The 13,640-nt window shown below is 40.7% G+C and overlaps 1 protein-coding gene and 1 non-coding gene across 7 annotated transcripts in view; both read right to left on the bottom strand.

Annotated features, from left to right (window-relative positions):
* The window catches only part of APP (amyloid beta precursor protein), a 283,764-nt gene that overhangs the window by 41,594 nt on the left and 228,530 nt on the right, over window positions 1-13,640 (bottom strand). The gene's annotated exons all lie outside the window — the stretch shown is intronic.
* Window positions 12,602-12,706, bottom strand: LOC119621528 (U6 spliceosomal RNA). Its single transcript, XR_005238083.1, has one exon. It is a non-coding gene; the product is annotated as a U6 spliceosomal RNA (small nuclear RNA).

The following is a 13,640-nucleotide window of genomic DNA, read 5'->3' as shown; positions in this document are numbered from 1 at the left end:
ACTAAAAATACAAAAAAATTAGCCGGGCATGGTGGCGGGCGCCTATAGTCCCAGCTACTTGGAAAGCTGAGGCAGGAGAACGGCGTGAACCCGGGAAGCGGAATTTGCAGGGAGCCGAGATGGCGCCACTGCACTCCAGCCTGGGTGACAGAGCTAAGACTATGTCTCAAAAACAAAACAAAACAAAACAACAACAACAAAACACATGGGGAAACCAAGCCTGGCAACAGAAAGCACTTCACATGCGGAGCTTAGAAATGAATGGAAAGTGTCTGTCTTCAGGAGAGCATTCACGATGCACAGGAGTGAGAGAAGCTGAAAAGAGTCACTTTAAAAGAAATAATCTGCAACCAAGAAAATCAAACCACTTTATCATAAACTAGTGAGCCCCTGCCTCCCTGCTTTCCTTCTTTTTTCCAGGCGAGCACTAGAAATAACTTCGTCAATTTCTTTTCACTTAACGGGCTCATGGTTCAGAGGAAAAGATGGGCATAAGAATAATTACCATACAAGTGTTATGGTGGGGAAACAGGCAGAATGGCAAACAAGCCTGGGCTTTAGGGATGTGACTAGTGATATTACAAGGGGGCCCAAGGGAAAGAGAGCACTGTCCTGGCAGATGCAAGTGCATGTACCAAGGCACAGAGGACGAGCTGCCCAGGCTCCGTGACTCGTCTGGCTGCTGGGATACAAGGGAAGTGAAAAGGGAAGCAGCTTAGCCAAGAGGCTTTCAGTTTGTGGGATCCAGAGGGCAGAGGAATACACTGACCTATACCATGACCATACAATTAGTAAAATCCCAACCTATGGGAATTCTACGGGTCAAGTGACCTGTGCTTCATTAACAGGCAAACTGTGAAGAAAGGATGGAGGAGAAGCCTGGAGATTATAAAAGACTAACCAGACGAGCCAGCAGTAAAAAAATGGCCAGAAGCATAGCCGATAAGGATGCACACAAGAGTGATAAAGCCAGAAAGATATTTCAGAAGTGGCCCAAGGAAAAACAGTGGGCATGTTGGTGGCGGTATTTGGGGGAGGTTGTAATTGGGATAGGGCTGAGATGCTAATGGGGTGGAGGGGAAACTTCTAATTCTTGACCTGAGTTTAATCTATGAAAAGAGCAAATATGGGGGAGAAAGGTTCTATTTACACACGTTGAGTTGCACTCTTTCAGGACATTGGGTGGAGCCTTTGGAAACACGGACCCAGAGAGCTCACTTCTATGCTGAATGAAAATGGAAGCCTTCCCAATACTAGAGGAACTTCGCAGGTGCTTTGGAAAAAGCATCCACATTAGATTCCCCAAAGGGGATTTATCTGGTATCAAATTGTGCTAGATAATGAACAGCTCCACCCATGATAAAATCATATGTCCTTGCTGAAATTCTTTGTATTTTTCATATCTTGTCTAATTGCAGTGCTTAACACAATAAAATCAGGCTGGTGTTATTGTTAAGAACTAGAGAGTAAAGCATTTTTCGTCCAAATAAAATGCAATGGGTCTTAAATCAAGCCATTTTAGTATAAGAATCTATGAGAAAATAATAAAATGCAACTTCATTTTTTCCTGCCGAGAACAAAGAAGAAAATAGTGTAGGAGATGAAAAGTAAAGCAGACTCGACCTTTCTGCTAATTTGATTTTAGTATGTCCTCCATGCAGTCAATGGTGAAGTGAAATGAAGGGGGTGTCATTTTTATTCACCTAGAGAACCACAAATTTTGGTGCTGGAAAGTACGATCCATTTGATATGATGGAATATATCCCACCCGGCCACTCACTCAAAAATGGATAACCTGTTTTCCCGCCTGGGGCAACTGCTCTCCACGGATGTACATCTTCAGGCCTCATACTCATTGGATCGCTCTCCAGTCTCTCCAAATTTTTTCTAATTCCCACACTTTCCAGTCTCAGCACAAGACCTCATCCAGGCTTTGTTGAAAATTTACACAAAATTCTAGAAATGTATTTTCTTTAAAAAAGTTACTTTACAACTGTTATTTTCATCTCAGCACAGTTAGCCTTTCCTTATCAGATCTTACAATGTTTCAACTTGGAACTAAAAAAGAAAAAAAAACACCACATTTCATCTGAAATTATGATATACTAAATAGTTATTGAGTTGGCCTTAAACATTTCTACTCTTTCCTTCTCACACAATCAGATTAAAAAACGTAACTACCTTTTCTAAACATACAATGTTAAAGCATGCTCAACTTCAGTAACAGGTAATTAATGTACCTCAAAAGTCAGAGCCTCTACGTTAATTACCATAGTGCTCCAACATCATTTTCTACATTTTAAAATTTTTGTATTGATATTATATATCAATAATTGTATTGATATTTTGTATTGACTGTATTTTGTATTGATATTATCAATAATATTAAATGATTAAATATGTTATGTATCAATAATGATATTAAATGATTGAAGATATTAAATGATATTATGTGCCTATTTTTAGATTATATGGGAAAATAATATATTCATATAATTTGGAAAGAGCAAATCAGTATAATGGGATATCCATCACTTATATGTTTTTCTTTTCTTTTTTCTTTGAGACAGGGTCTCTGTCACTCAGGTTGGAGTGCAGTAGTGTGATCACAGCTCACTTGAACCTCGAACTCCTGGGCTCAAGTGATCTTCTCACCTCAGCCTTCAGAGCAGCTGGGATTACACGCATGCACCATCACACCTGGCTAATTTTTAAATATTTGTTTTGTAGAGACGGGGTCTTACTATGATGTTCTGGCTAGTCTTGAATTCCTGGGGTCAAGCGATTTTCCCACCTCGGCCTTCCAAAGTGCTGGGACTACAGGTGTAAGCCACCGTGCCCAGCCTGTCTTCTTTACACTAGAAACATTCAAATAAGGTTCTCCTAGCTATTCTGAAATATACAATAGATTACTGTAAATTAGTGACCTTGCTGATAATTAAATACTAGGTCTTACTTCTTCTATCAAACTGTATATTTGTATCCATTAATGAATTTCCCTTTTTAAGTGTGACATAAGCAATCCTTATTTGGCTACACTATAAACTTCAACAACAAATGAAAACATGATTCACATTATAGAGCATTTATACATGCCTTTTCATCTTCCAATGTGGTAAACATTAATTAACCTGGCTAATTAAAACAGCCACAGTTTACACATTTACTCATTAATCAGCCTCAAGCAAATGCAAAGCATTAAACTCTTTCACGATTTGGTACCAATTAAATGTTTGGTTTTTTTTTTCCAAATGAAGAGGTCATAAATTTAAGACATGTAGTTCTTAGATTTAAATTTGATAGTGGTTGAAAAAATCTGACAATATTTCACATTCTTAAAAGTCAAGGAAAATAAAAAAATAACTGCATTATGGGTTGAATTTTCCCCCAAAATATATGTTGAAGTCCTAACGCCTACACCCGAGAATATGGCCTTACTCGGAAACAGGGTCTTTGCAGATATAATTAAGTTAAGATGAGGTCATACTGGAGAAGGGTGGGCTGTTAATCATATCAGAGAAGACACAGAAACGGAGACACGGGGAGTAACACCACGTGAAGACAGAGGTGGAGACTGGAGGGGTGCATGTACCAACCAAAGGAATATATCAAGGGCTGGCAGCCTCACTACAGCAAGCGAAAGGCATGAAACAGAATCTCCCGTAGAGCTGTAAGAGGCAGTGTGGCCCTGGCAACATCTTGCTTTAGGACTTCAAACCTCTAGAATAATGAGATAATGACAGAGTACATTTCTGTTGGTTCTGGCCATGCGGTTTGTGGTAACTGGTTCCAGCAGCCCTAGGAATCTAATACACTGCCCATGTAAGTGAATATTAGCTATTTGCTGATAAGACAGTAATTTCTGGTTATAATAAATCTACTGGAATAGAATATGGTTTTTTTTTTTTTTGAGATGGAGTCTTGCTCTGTCGCCAGGCTGGAATGCAGTGGTGCGATCTCTGCTCACTGTAACCTCCGCCTCCCGGGTTCAAGCAATTCTCCTGCCTCAGCCTTCCAAGCAGCTGGGACTACAGGCGCCTGCCACCACCCCCGAGTAATTTTTGTATTTTTAGTACAGATGGGGTTTCACCATATTCGCCACGCTGGTCTTGAACTCCTGACCTTGTGATCCGCCTGCCTTGGCCTCCCAAAGTGCTGGGATTAGAGGCATGAGCCATAACACCCGGCCGAAGGTAGTTTCTTAGTGAGTCCTTTACTCAAGGCTGGAATTAAACAGATAAAGGAGATGAATCACGAGCTCTATGATAATAGTGTAATAGTCTAATCTAGCCGTTAAGTGCAGAGATGTTTTCCCTCTGAACACCCGTGTGTTTCAGCTCTGCTCCTCTTCCAATGCCCTTCCACAGGGAACAGATCCTTTACTGACCACCAATGGCTGCATGTCTAATCCTGAGAAGACCATGGGATTTTGGATGCCAGGTCAACCCTTACACTCAGCAAGAAAGTGGAAGGGCCTGTAAACACAGAGGTTAGGTCATTTCCTCTCCAATAAGCCAGAAGCTCAGCTGTCCCTGGCAGCAAACTTTGTGTCAAATGCCTGGCGGGTTTCAGGTTTTACTAACTCCAGAGTGATGAAACATTACCACCTCTAATGCCAGAATGAAGTCAGCTGTCGTACCTGTGTGTCACAACTAAATTTACTGAAGTCAGGGCAGCTGAAGTAATCTATAAAACTTAGCACGTTAATTTCAATTTAGGGTTCACATTCAACAAACTGTGTTAACAACAACAACGAAAAATTCTCCAGTAGTCTAAAAGTTTTTATTTCATTCTTATATAAAATCTGGAAGACTGGAATAGAATGTTTTATGGTACAAGTGTTTAGTAGCAACATTGGTTAACTGTGACCTTTTGGCTCAAGACATGAGAAAATATAGCTAATAATGCTTGGTTATGGGTTTGTCACACTATACTTTGTTATACTATCCAGCAGTATCCCCCTGCTTTAACAGTGTGGATACACCAGTTAAAAATTAATTTAAAAAAATCTGGGCTGGGTGTGGTGGTTCACGCCTGTAATCCCAACACTTTGGGAGGCCGAGGCAAGTGGATCACGAGGTCAGGAATTTGAGATCAGCCTGATCAACATACTGAAACCCCATCTCTACTAAAAATACAAAAATTAGCTGGGCATGGTGGCGCGTGCCTGTAATTCCAGCTACTCAGGAGGCTGAGGCAGGAGAATCACTTGAAACCGGGAGGCGGAGGTTGTGGTGAGCCAAGATCGTGCCACTGAACTCCAGCCTGGGCGACACAGTGAGACTCCATCTCAAAAAACAAACAAACAAACAAACACAAACAAACAAAAAGAAAACCAAACACACATCTGTCAAATCCTTCCATACAAGTATATGCTCTTCACATACCAAGGAAGTCTTGGATTTGAAGTTCATCAAGGCCGAGTGTAGGCTGCTGGACCACAACCTGGTTTTAACGCCTTAGGTGCAGAAGCAGGAGAAATAATGCCTTTCATGCCTCCCCTGACTTGTTTTAGGATAAAGAAGCTGTGCACTCAATAGATAGTAGCTGAGGAACGATAAAGAGGATCTACTCAAACTATGAATAAGCCAACTGCTATGGACTGAACTGTGTCCCCCTGAAAATTCATGTATCGAAGCCCTAACCCTCAAGGGACCTTTGGAGATTGAACCTTTAAAGAGATAATAAAGGTTAAATGAGGTCATGGGGGTTTGACGCTGATCCAAGAGGACATGTGTCCTTAATAAGAAAAGGAAGAGGTCGGGCGCGGTGGCTCACGCCTGTAATCCCAGCACTTTGGGAGGGCAAGGCGGGTGGATCACCTGAGGTCGGGAGTTTGAGACCAGCCTGACCAACATGGAGAAACCCCGTCTCTACTGAAAGTACAAAATTGGCTAGGTGTGGTGGTGCATGCCTGTAATCCCAGCTACTTGGGAGGCTGAGGCAGGAGAATTGCCTGAACCCAGGAGGTGGAGGTTGCAGTGAGCCAAGATCGTGCCATTGCACTCCAGACTGGGCAACAAAAGCAAACTCCGCCTCAGGAAAACAAAAGAATAAGACGAAGAGACACCTCTTTTTCTCTCTGAGAAAGACCATGTGAGGGCATGGTGCATAGGTGGCCATTTGTAAATCAAGGAAGAGAGGCCTCCTCAGAAACCGACCTGCTGGTACCTTGATCTTGAACTTCCAGCCTCCAGAAGCATGAGAAAATTATTGTCTGTTGTTGAAGCATTCAGTCTGTGGTATTTTGTTATGGCAGTCCTAGCAGACTAATGCACTTATGTAGTCACACCCAGACAAAAGAAAGAGCAAAGGTCAGAATAGCTTTTTCTAGAGGATTCTGTTTTTTTTCTTTCTTCGTCTTTTTTTTTCCCCGAAGGCAAAAGCTGAATCTGAGAGTAACAAGGGCTCACCAGGGATGTGCAAGGAATTTCTTATACTGTCCCTTTCATGGAAATGACAAGGAAGTGATTTATTTCAGATGTGACTCAGTTCAGGATTTGAAAGCATAACTGACCTCTGGGCTTTTCTTTTTCTTTACTTGACCATTTGCCATGTAAGTTCTCAAGTGCTTCTTCCCTATCTTGCTTCACTACAGGCAATGGGAAAAATCCAAACAATTTCCCCCTGTGTCTGGGACATCTCCAGCTCTGTGGTCTATTTACTTCGAAGGAACAAGAAAGGGGATAGTATATGACTTCCATCCCAAGTCACTATAAGAGATACTTTAAGAAACAAGGGAGTTTAAATTGCTCTCCTGTATAACCTGCAAAATTCATCTCCTATTGCAGAGTAGAGTGAGTTGCTTCTCAGGATTCGCACCTGGAGTTGGTATTCAGCATGTGTTTTCTTTGTAGTATTTTTGTCAATTCTCTAAAAAGACCACACTTTTTGAGCTGGCACTAGGCTCTCTGACAATCTTCCAAGATGAAGCTTTTATAGTCCATTATTTACAATGCTGACAACTCCAGGCATATTTTGTCAATTTTCCCTTTCATCTCTTATTAAAATAATATTACTTTGGATTTGAAGGGAGCCTGAATGGATAATTCTTTAAGCAGAATGCCAGTATCAATGATAGAAAGGGAAGAATCTAAGAGGGAGGTGAATGTTCTGTAAACAGAGAAGTAGGTTCACAATTTCTGAAAGAGCAAATCAAACAGCAAATGGGGGAAAGTTAGGAAAGGCAGAATTTTGTGACTCAAGCCCGTCCTACTATTTTTTGTTTTTGTTTGTTTGTTTGAGATGAGGTCGTCCCTTTGTCACCCAGCCTGGAGTGTAGTGGTGCCGCCAGGGCTCACTGTACCCTCCAACTCCTGGGCTCAAGCAATCCTCCAACCTCAGCCTCCTGAGTAGCTGGGACTATAGGTGTGTAGCCCTAAGCCCAGCTTATTATTTTTTTGACTTTTTGTAGAAACAGGGTCTCCCCATGTTGCCCACGATGGTCTTTAAAACTCCTGGGCTCAAGTGATCCTCCTGCCTCAGCCTCCCAAAGGGCTAGGATTACAGGTGTGAGCCACCATGCCCGGCCTCTTATACTGTTTATTCTCTTTAGAGAATAAATGGACATTAATAAGCAGTTTATGCCAATCCCTTTTCGTAGCTAGTAAGATGTCTTATCTTGGATAAATAAAACCTAGCCACTAATACTGCCACACCCAAACAAACTCTCTATGCACCTGAACTTCTTGAGGTCAACAATGCTTCATTGTAATATTTTATAAAATCACCACTTTGGAAGTGAACACCACTAGAAATTCACATGGTCAATTTATAGATGGGGACTGGGGGAGGCGGGGAGCATCTCTGCAATCCAGTAGTTAGGCTCTGCCAGAATGTATTTAGAGTTGGCTAGACTAAGTCTCTGCTTCATTTTTTTCCCAATGAAAATGACAATGTCTGTCATCCTATGTTCAAGACAAATATAAATATAACCTAAGTTTCTAAGAATCCTTATATTTTTGTTATTGCATATAAGCGTGAGTTTTAAAAACCTCTGAATGTTTAGAGGATCACCTGGGGGAATAAGAAAAATGCAGATCTCTGTAGGTCTGAAGCAGAGCCCAAGAATCTGTATTTTTAACTAGAACTCCTCTAAATTAATGTGCTTCACTTGGCCCCAATTACACATTAAGAAACAATGATTTCAAGATGACATTCAACCTTTTCCATCCAAGGACTTAAAGCAACTAAACCAAAGACACCAACAAATACCAGATACTTTTCTCTGTCTACTGGCTGATGGCACAAAAGTGCAGAAGTCACATAGCGCAGCACAGAAAGCTCGAGCTAGGACTGGAGTCAGCGAGACACTAGCTTCCCCTGTTTGTGGATTCTGAAGCCTCAAGCCCACATTAACAAGGCTTTAGATGACAGTAAACACCCAAACTCAGGCTCCTGCAGAGGACCCCCAATTCTGCTCTAATATGTCTATTTTTCTTTAAAGAAAAAACATCTGATTTTTGCACCCCAGGTATTTAAATACCCACTTTGATTTCTGAAAGGCTTTGGCAACACATGAGGAAGTCCTTGGGCCTTGACCATTTTTAGCACTTTCACAGTTTCTGATTTTGATCAAGCGACTTAATCACCCAGTATTCTGAATCTGAAAACCAGGAGGGTTTAATTCCACCTTCATGTTCCCTTGAGGAGCTGTTGGCAGCAGAATGAAGGCACGTTCATACTGAACATGGGAAGGAAGCCAGGAAGCCAGCTCTTCCTTTCACATCAGAGATCTAGAAAGCAAAACTTGTCTCACATTTGCATACAATATTAGACTTACATATGGATGCCACGTTTGTCAAAAGACAGGCTAATTAGGACATTAGTTTCCTTAACGGTTGTGATTTAGTAATTCACAGATAGTCCCACTTAATTTTTCATCCTATACCTGAAGGAGCTACTTCACACTTGAAGTGTAAGAAGGCTTCTCCCTTAAGATGGAAAGAAGGCATTCAAGTGTCAAAATACTGGTTTTCTGCCAAAAAATAAAGTCTGAGAAAAAGCAGAGACTTCATTTATCAAATCAAAACACATGCTGGCAGGGAAAGACTACTGGATTACAACGTTCATTCCCCCAGCCTGCACCGATTCTTCTTTTTCTCTAAAGTTTCTTACTTTTTTCCGTTTTTCTCATGATACTGACATTGCCAACCAGCAGTCTGGAAACTGTTCAGGTTAACTCTTAGCAGAAAATCGAGGGGCTTTCCTGTTATTGTTAATATCCTTAAAACACTTAAATTTGGTTAGTTTGCTCCAAGCATTCTCAGCATATTACCAAAAAAAGTACTCAGGCATTTCTAGAATTTCTTTTGCCTGACATCAGCTACTCTAATGAACAGGAGGGGACAACAGCAAGGTATATAAGGAGCATATCCTTCCTTTTTAATCAGAATTATATAGGAACTAAGAGCTGTAAGGCCACAGTAGAGTATAATATCTTGGAAGAAGAAAACGGAGAATGTCTGACATTTTCATTGATCATTTAGGCTGATAGCTTAAACCATTTCCACCCACGTTTCTTAAAATTTAGCATTTCCAGTCAACATTACTTACTGCAATTTCTCTATAATCTTAAGGGTATTAAGGCCCCAAGTGAGGGACAGAGAGATGTAAACTAAAGGGGAGTCAGAGAAGGGAAAACTGAGTCTGATGCACATCATTTATCCTTTCTTTAACATGATTTTAAAAGTAATAATGCTTATGAAAAAAAATTAGCAGTATTAAGGGATATCAAGTGACAAGCAGAAGTGCCCCCTCCATAGATATGCTGGTGTACCTGTAGAAATACAGTGCTAAAATTAGAAAAGATGCCAGTGTATCTGTAGAAATACGGTGCTAAAATTAGAAAAGACGCCAGTGTATCTGTAGAAATACGGTGCTAAAATTAGAAAAGATGCCAGTGTATCTGTAGAAATACGGTGCTAAAATTAGAAAAGACTGAATATTTATTAGGCGAGCCAAATAGTCTAAAAGGTTTCACCCGTACATTTACCAATAGTTTATGAAAGTTCCTTTTCACCTATCCTTGTCATGACAAGACATAACAGATTTCTAAAAAATTACATTTTCATTGGTATTAATCATGAGAAGTTGTTCACCTTTTAATCTACAACTACTTATCAGATATGCATGCATTTTTTGGTATGAATTGGAGCTGCTGTATTTTTGTGAATTAATCGAATGCATCAATTCCTTTGGGTTTTCACCTTAGACGTTTTTGTGGCATACAATTTGTATAATGTGAATTTAGAAAATAATAGCATAGGTAACTCTAATTGGCTTACTGGGGTGCTACAATGGATCCCTGCCTATTTATTAACTTTTTAACAAGTTGATTAGTCTCTCAATCACTAACTTGCAAAGTTTAGCATATATCAATGTCACCTGGACAGCGTGCTAAAATATAGATTGCTCAGCCCCATCCCTAGCTTTGCTGATTCAAGAGGTCAGGGGTGGGATCAGGGAATGTGTGTTTCCAACAAGTTCCCAGGTGATACCAGGCGATGCTGATGCTGCTGGACTAAGAACCACACGTGGAGAACCACAGCTCTAAAATATTCCCTGGGCATGGTGTTTGCAATACATACTTTATACCTAATCATTTGTTTCAGGACACACAAAGGCACATGAGATTTGATACATACTCTCAAAAAGCTAACAATCAGTAAGTGGTAATTCACTGACATGTACACGTCAAAGTAATGTTAGACACACGTAATAGGCCAAGATTGGGGATGGGCATTGTAGGTAGATGGAATAACATAAATAAAGGCATCCAGGGCTATGGGTATAAGATCAGCCTGGCTGGCAAAGTCAGACTCATGAAGGAGATTAACGGGAAAAACTATCTTTGTCTGTCTCAGGTTATTTTGAGGATCAAGTAAAACTTAGACACAACAGCAACAAAAAGGTAAAGTCTGTGATCAAGAAGAATTACTCTGTTGCAGCAATATAAACTAAGAAAAAAAATACACAAAATTCTCTGCTGCCTTGGGAGGTGACCTCAGGATGTGTATCATTTTTTAAAAATTTTAATTAATTAATTTGTTTATTTTTGAGATGGAGTCTTGCTCTGTCGCCCAGGCTGGATGCAGTGGTGTGATCTCAGCTGACTGCAACCTTTGCCTCCCGGGCTCAAGTGATTCTCCTGCCTCAGCCTCCTGAGTAGCTGGGATTATAGGTGCGCGCCACCATGCCTGGCTAGTTTTTGTATTTTTAGTAGAGATGGGGTTTCTCCATGTTGGTCAGGCTGCTCTTGATCTCCTGACCTCGTGATCTGCCTGCCTCGGCCTCCTAAAGTGCTGGGATTACTGGTGTGACCGACTGCGCCCAGCCGATGTGTATGATTTAATAGCCAGCAGCAACAGGCCACTAACACGCCATCTGCTAACAGGGGCTCTAGCTATTAACATCCACAGAGCTAAACTCTGTCTGATCCCCTGCAAATGGCGAAGGCCTGGCTGAGAATTATTATCTCATGCTTTCAGAGAAACCTTTGCTTGTCCTGCACTGAAAAATCTGGCTGCAATAATTACATGGAAGAAGGTATGTTTGTTGGCATGTTTCATGGGTTGGCTTATGACTTCTAAGCAGAAGATACAAAATAATATAAAAATCCCGCAACACGCACCATGTATCTGATATTCGTGTTCTCTTTAAATATCTTAACACTGACTTACATATTTAAGGGTGTGGAGCATTGAGCTTGGGAAGCATCTTAGTACTGAGTCACAAATGCTAAAAGAGGGACACTTCTTCTACGTACCACCTTGTCAATGAAAAGACGCTGAAAGTGAATAAACAGCTCTGCAAACCCAGTTTTGTTTAACTTGGCAACAGCAGTAAGTAAGTATCACTGGACACAGGGACACTGGAATAGATTCAGTCTTTAGTCTTATTCCCCACGTCTGACCTTGGGCATATTACATGGTTTCCCCGAGCCTATGAAATCATGTGGCTGAACGAACTGAAAACTAAGGTTCTTTCCTTCACTAATAAATTTCAGCAAACAATAGGAGTAAGAACGGTTGTCTAATGAGACTACCAAATGCTACGAGACACAGCAACCAATATCCCTTGACCTCATGGATGCAGCTTCTTTGTTGTTTATCCAAAGTCTCCCCAAGCAAATTCTAAATTATTCTAAATTACTTGAGGAACAAAGATTGTGCCCTCATACCTGTGATGTCTCTGGCAATGGCAAAGAATATGGAACATGGGAAGCATTTAATACATATTTACTGAACATCCTGTGTCCGTATTTCTTGAATCTCCTTGCTATTCACAATGGCAAATGATATGAATATACACACACATATTTATCATGGTAAAATATACATAACATAAAACTTACTATTTTAACCATTCTAAGTGCAAGGTTCAGGGTATTAAGTATGTTCACGCTGCTGTGCAACTGTGATGGATGATGCATTACGGCCATCCATCTTCCCCACTAAACTATTTTCAGTATTCCCAAACTGAACCTCTGTGCCCGTTAAACACTAACTTCACAGTCCCTCATCCTCTTAGCTCCTGGCAATCACCATTCTACTTTCTGTGTCTATGAATTTACTACCCTAGGTACCTCATATAAGTAAAGTTCCATATAAAACACTTTACAAAATTTGCATGTCATCCTTGCACAGGGGCCAGGTTAATCTTCTCTTTAATCATTCCAATTTTAGTGTACGTGCTGCTAAAGCAAGCATCATATATATACTTTTTTTTTTTTTTTTGAGATGGAATCTTCCTCTGTTGCCCAGGCTAGTGTGCAGTGGCACAATCTCAGTTCACTGCAGCCTCTGCCTTCTAGGTTCAAGTGATTCTCCAACCTTAGCCTCCAGAGTAGCTAGGATTCCAGGCATGTGCCATCACGCCCGGCTAATTTTTGTATTTTTAGTAGAGATGGGGTTTTGCCATGTTGACCAGGCTGGTCTCGAACTCCTGCCTGCCTCGGCCTCCCAAAGTGCTGGGATTACAGGCATGAGCCACCGTGCCCAGTCCATCATATATGCACTTGTGAAAACCTCTAAGACTTCCTTACAAATGAAAGTGGTGACTGAGAACTAAGTCATATACCTAGTGATATCTCAATGGTGATCATAAAGTTAGTTTTTATTTGACAAAATCTATTTGCTATCAGAACACTATACTTAAAAATCATAAGCATTAACAATTAAATCACATGTATAAAAATTTTAGAGAACATGCAGCTATAGCAACGTCAATACTATACAGGAAGCTGAAGACATAGGTCCACACCTAAACATCTGTCCTCAGGGGATGGGCAGACAAATTTCAATGCCCCCGGAACCAAAAGCAAAGACAAAAGAGACACGTACAAGACAAAACAAGTTGTTGCCAAGCACTGTTTCAAAAAAGTAAGATTTAACTCACGCTTTCATGAGCATACGTAAATGCATAATTATCAAAAGACAAACACATAAAACATGCTTTTTTAAATGTGCTATCTGAGGTCACTGAATCCATCGACAGGAGCTGAAATTAAGTAACACCCTGGCCTTGACCCTCTGACCACCTGTTTCATGCTCCAAGTCCAAAGCCTCTTCATAAATAGTGTTTAGATTGCACACCAAGTCAACATTCCTTCGGACACGTCTCATAACTTGGAACTGGCT

This window comes from Chlorocebus sabaeus, chromosome 2 (assembly GCF_047675955.1).
Source record: "Chlorocebus sabaeus isolate Y175 chromosome 2, mChlSab1.0.hap1, whole genome shotgun sequence".
NCBI classification, from domain to species: Eukaryota; Metazoa; Chordata; class Mammalia; order Primates; family Cercopithecidae; genus Chlorocebus; species Chlorocebus sabaeus.
Note: the sequence above shows the minus strand (reverse complement) of the source record. Positions and strands in the feature narration are given on the sequence as shown.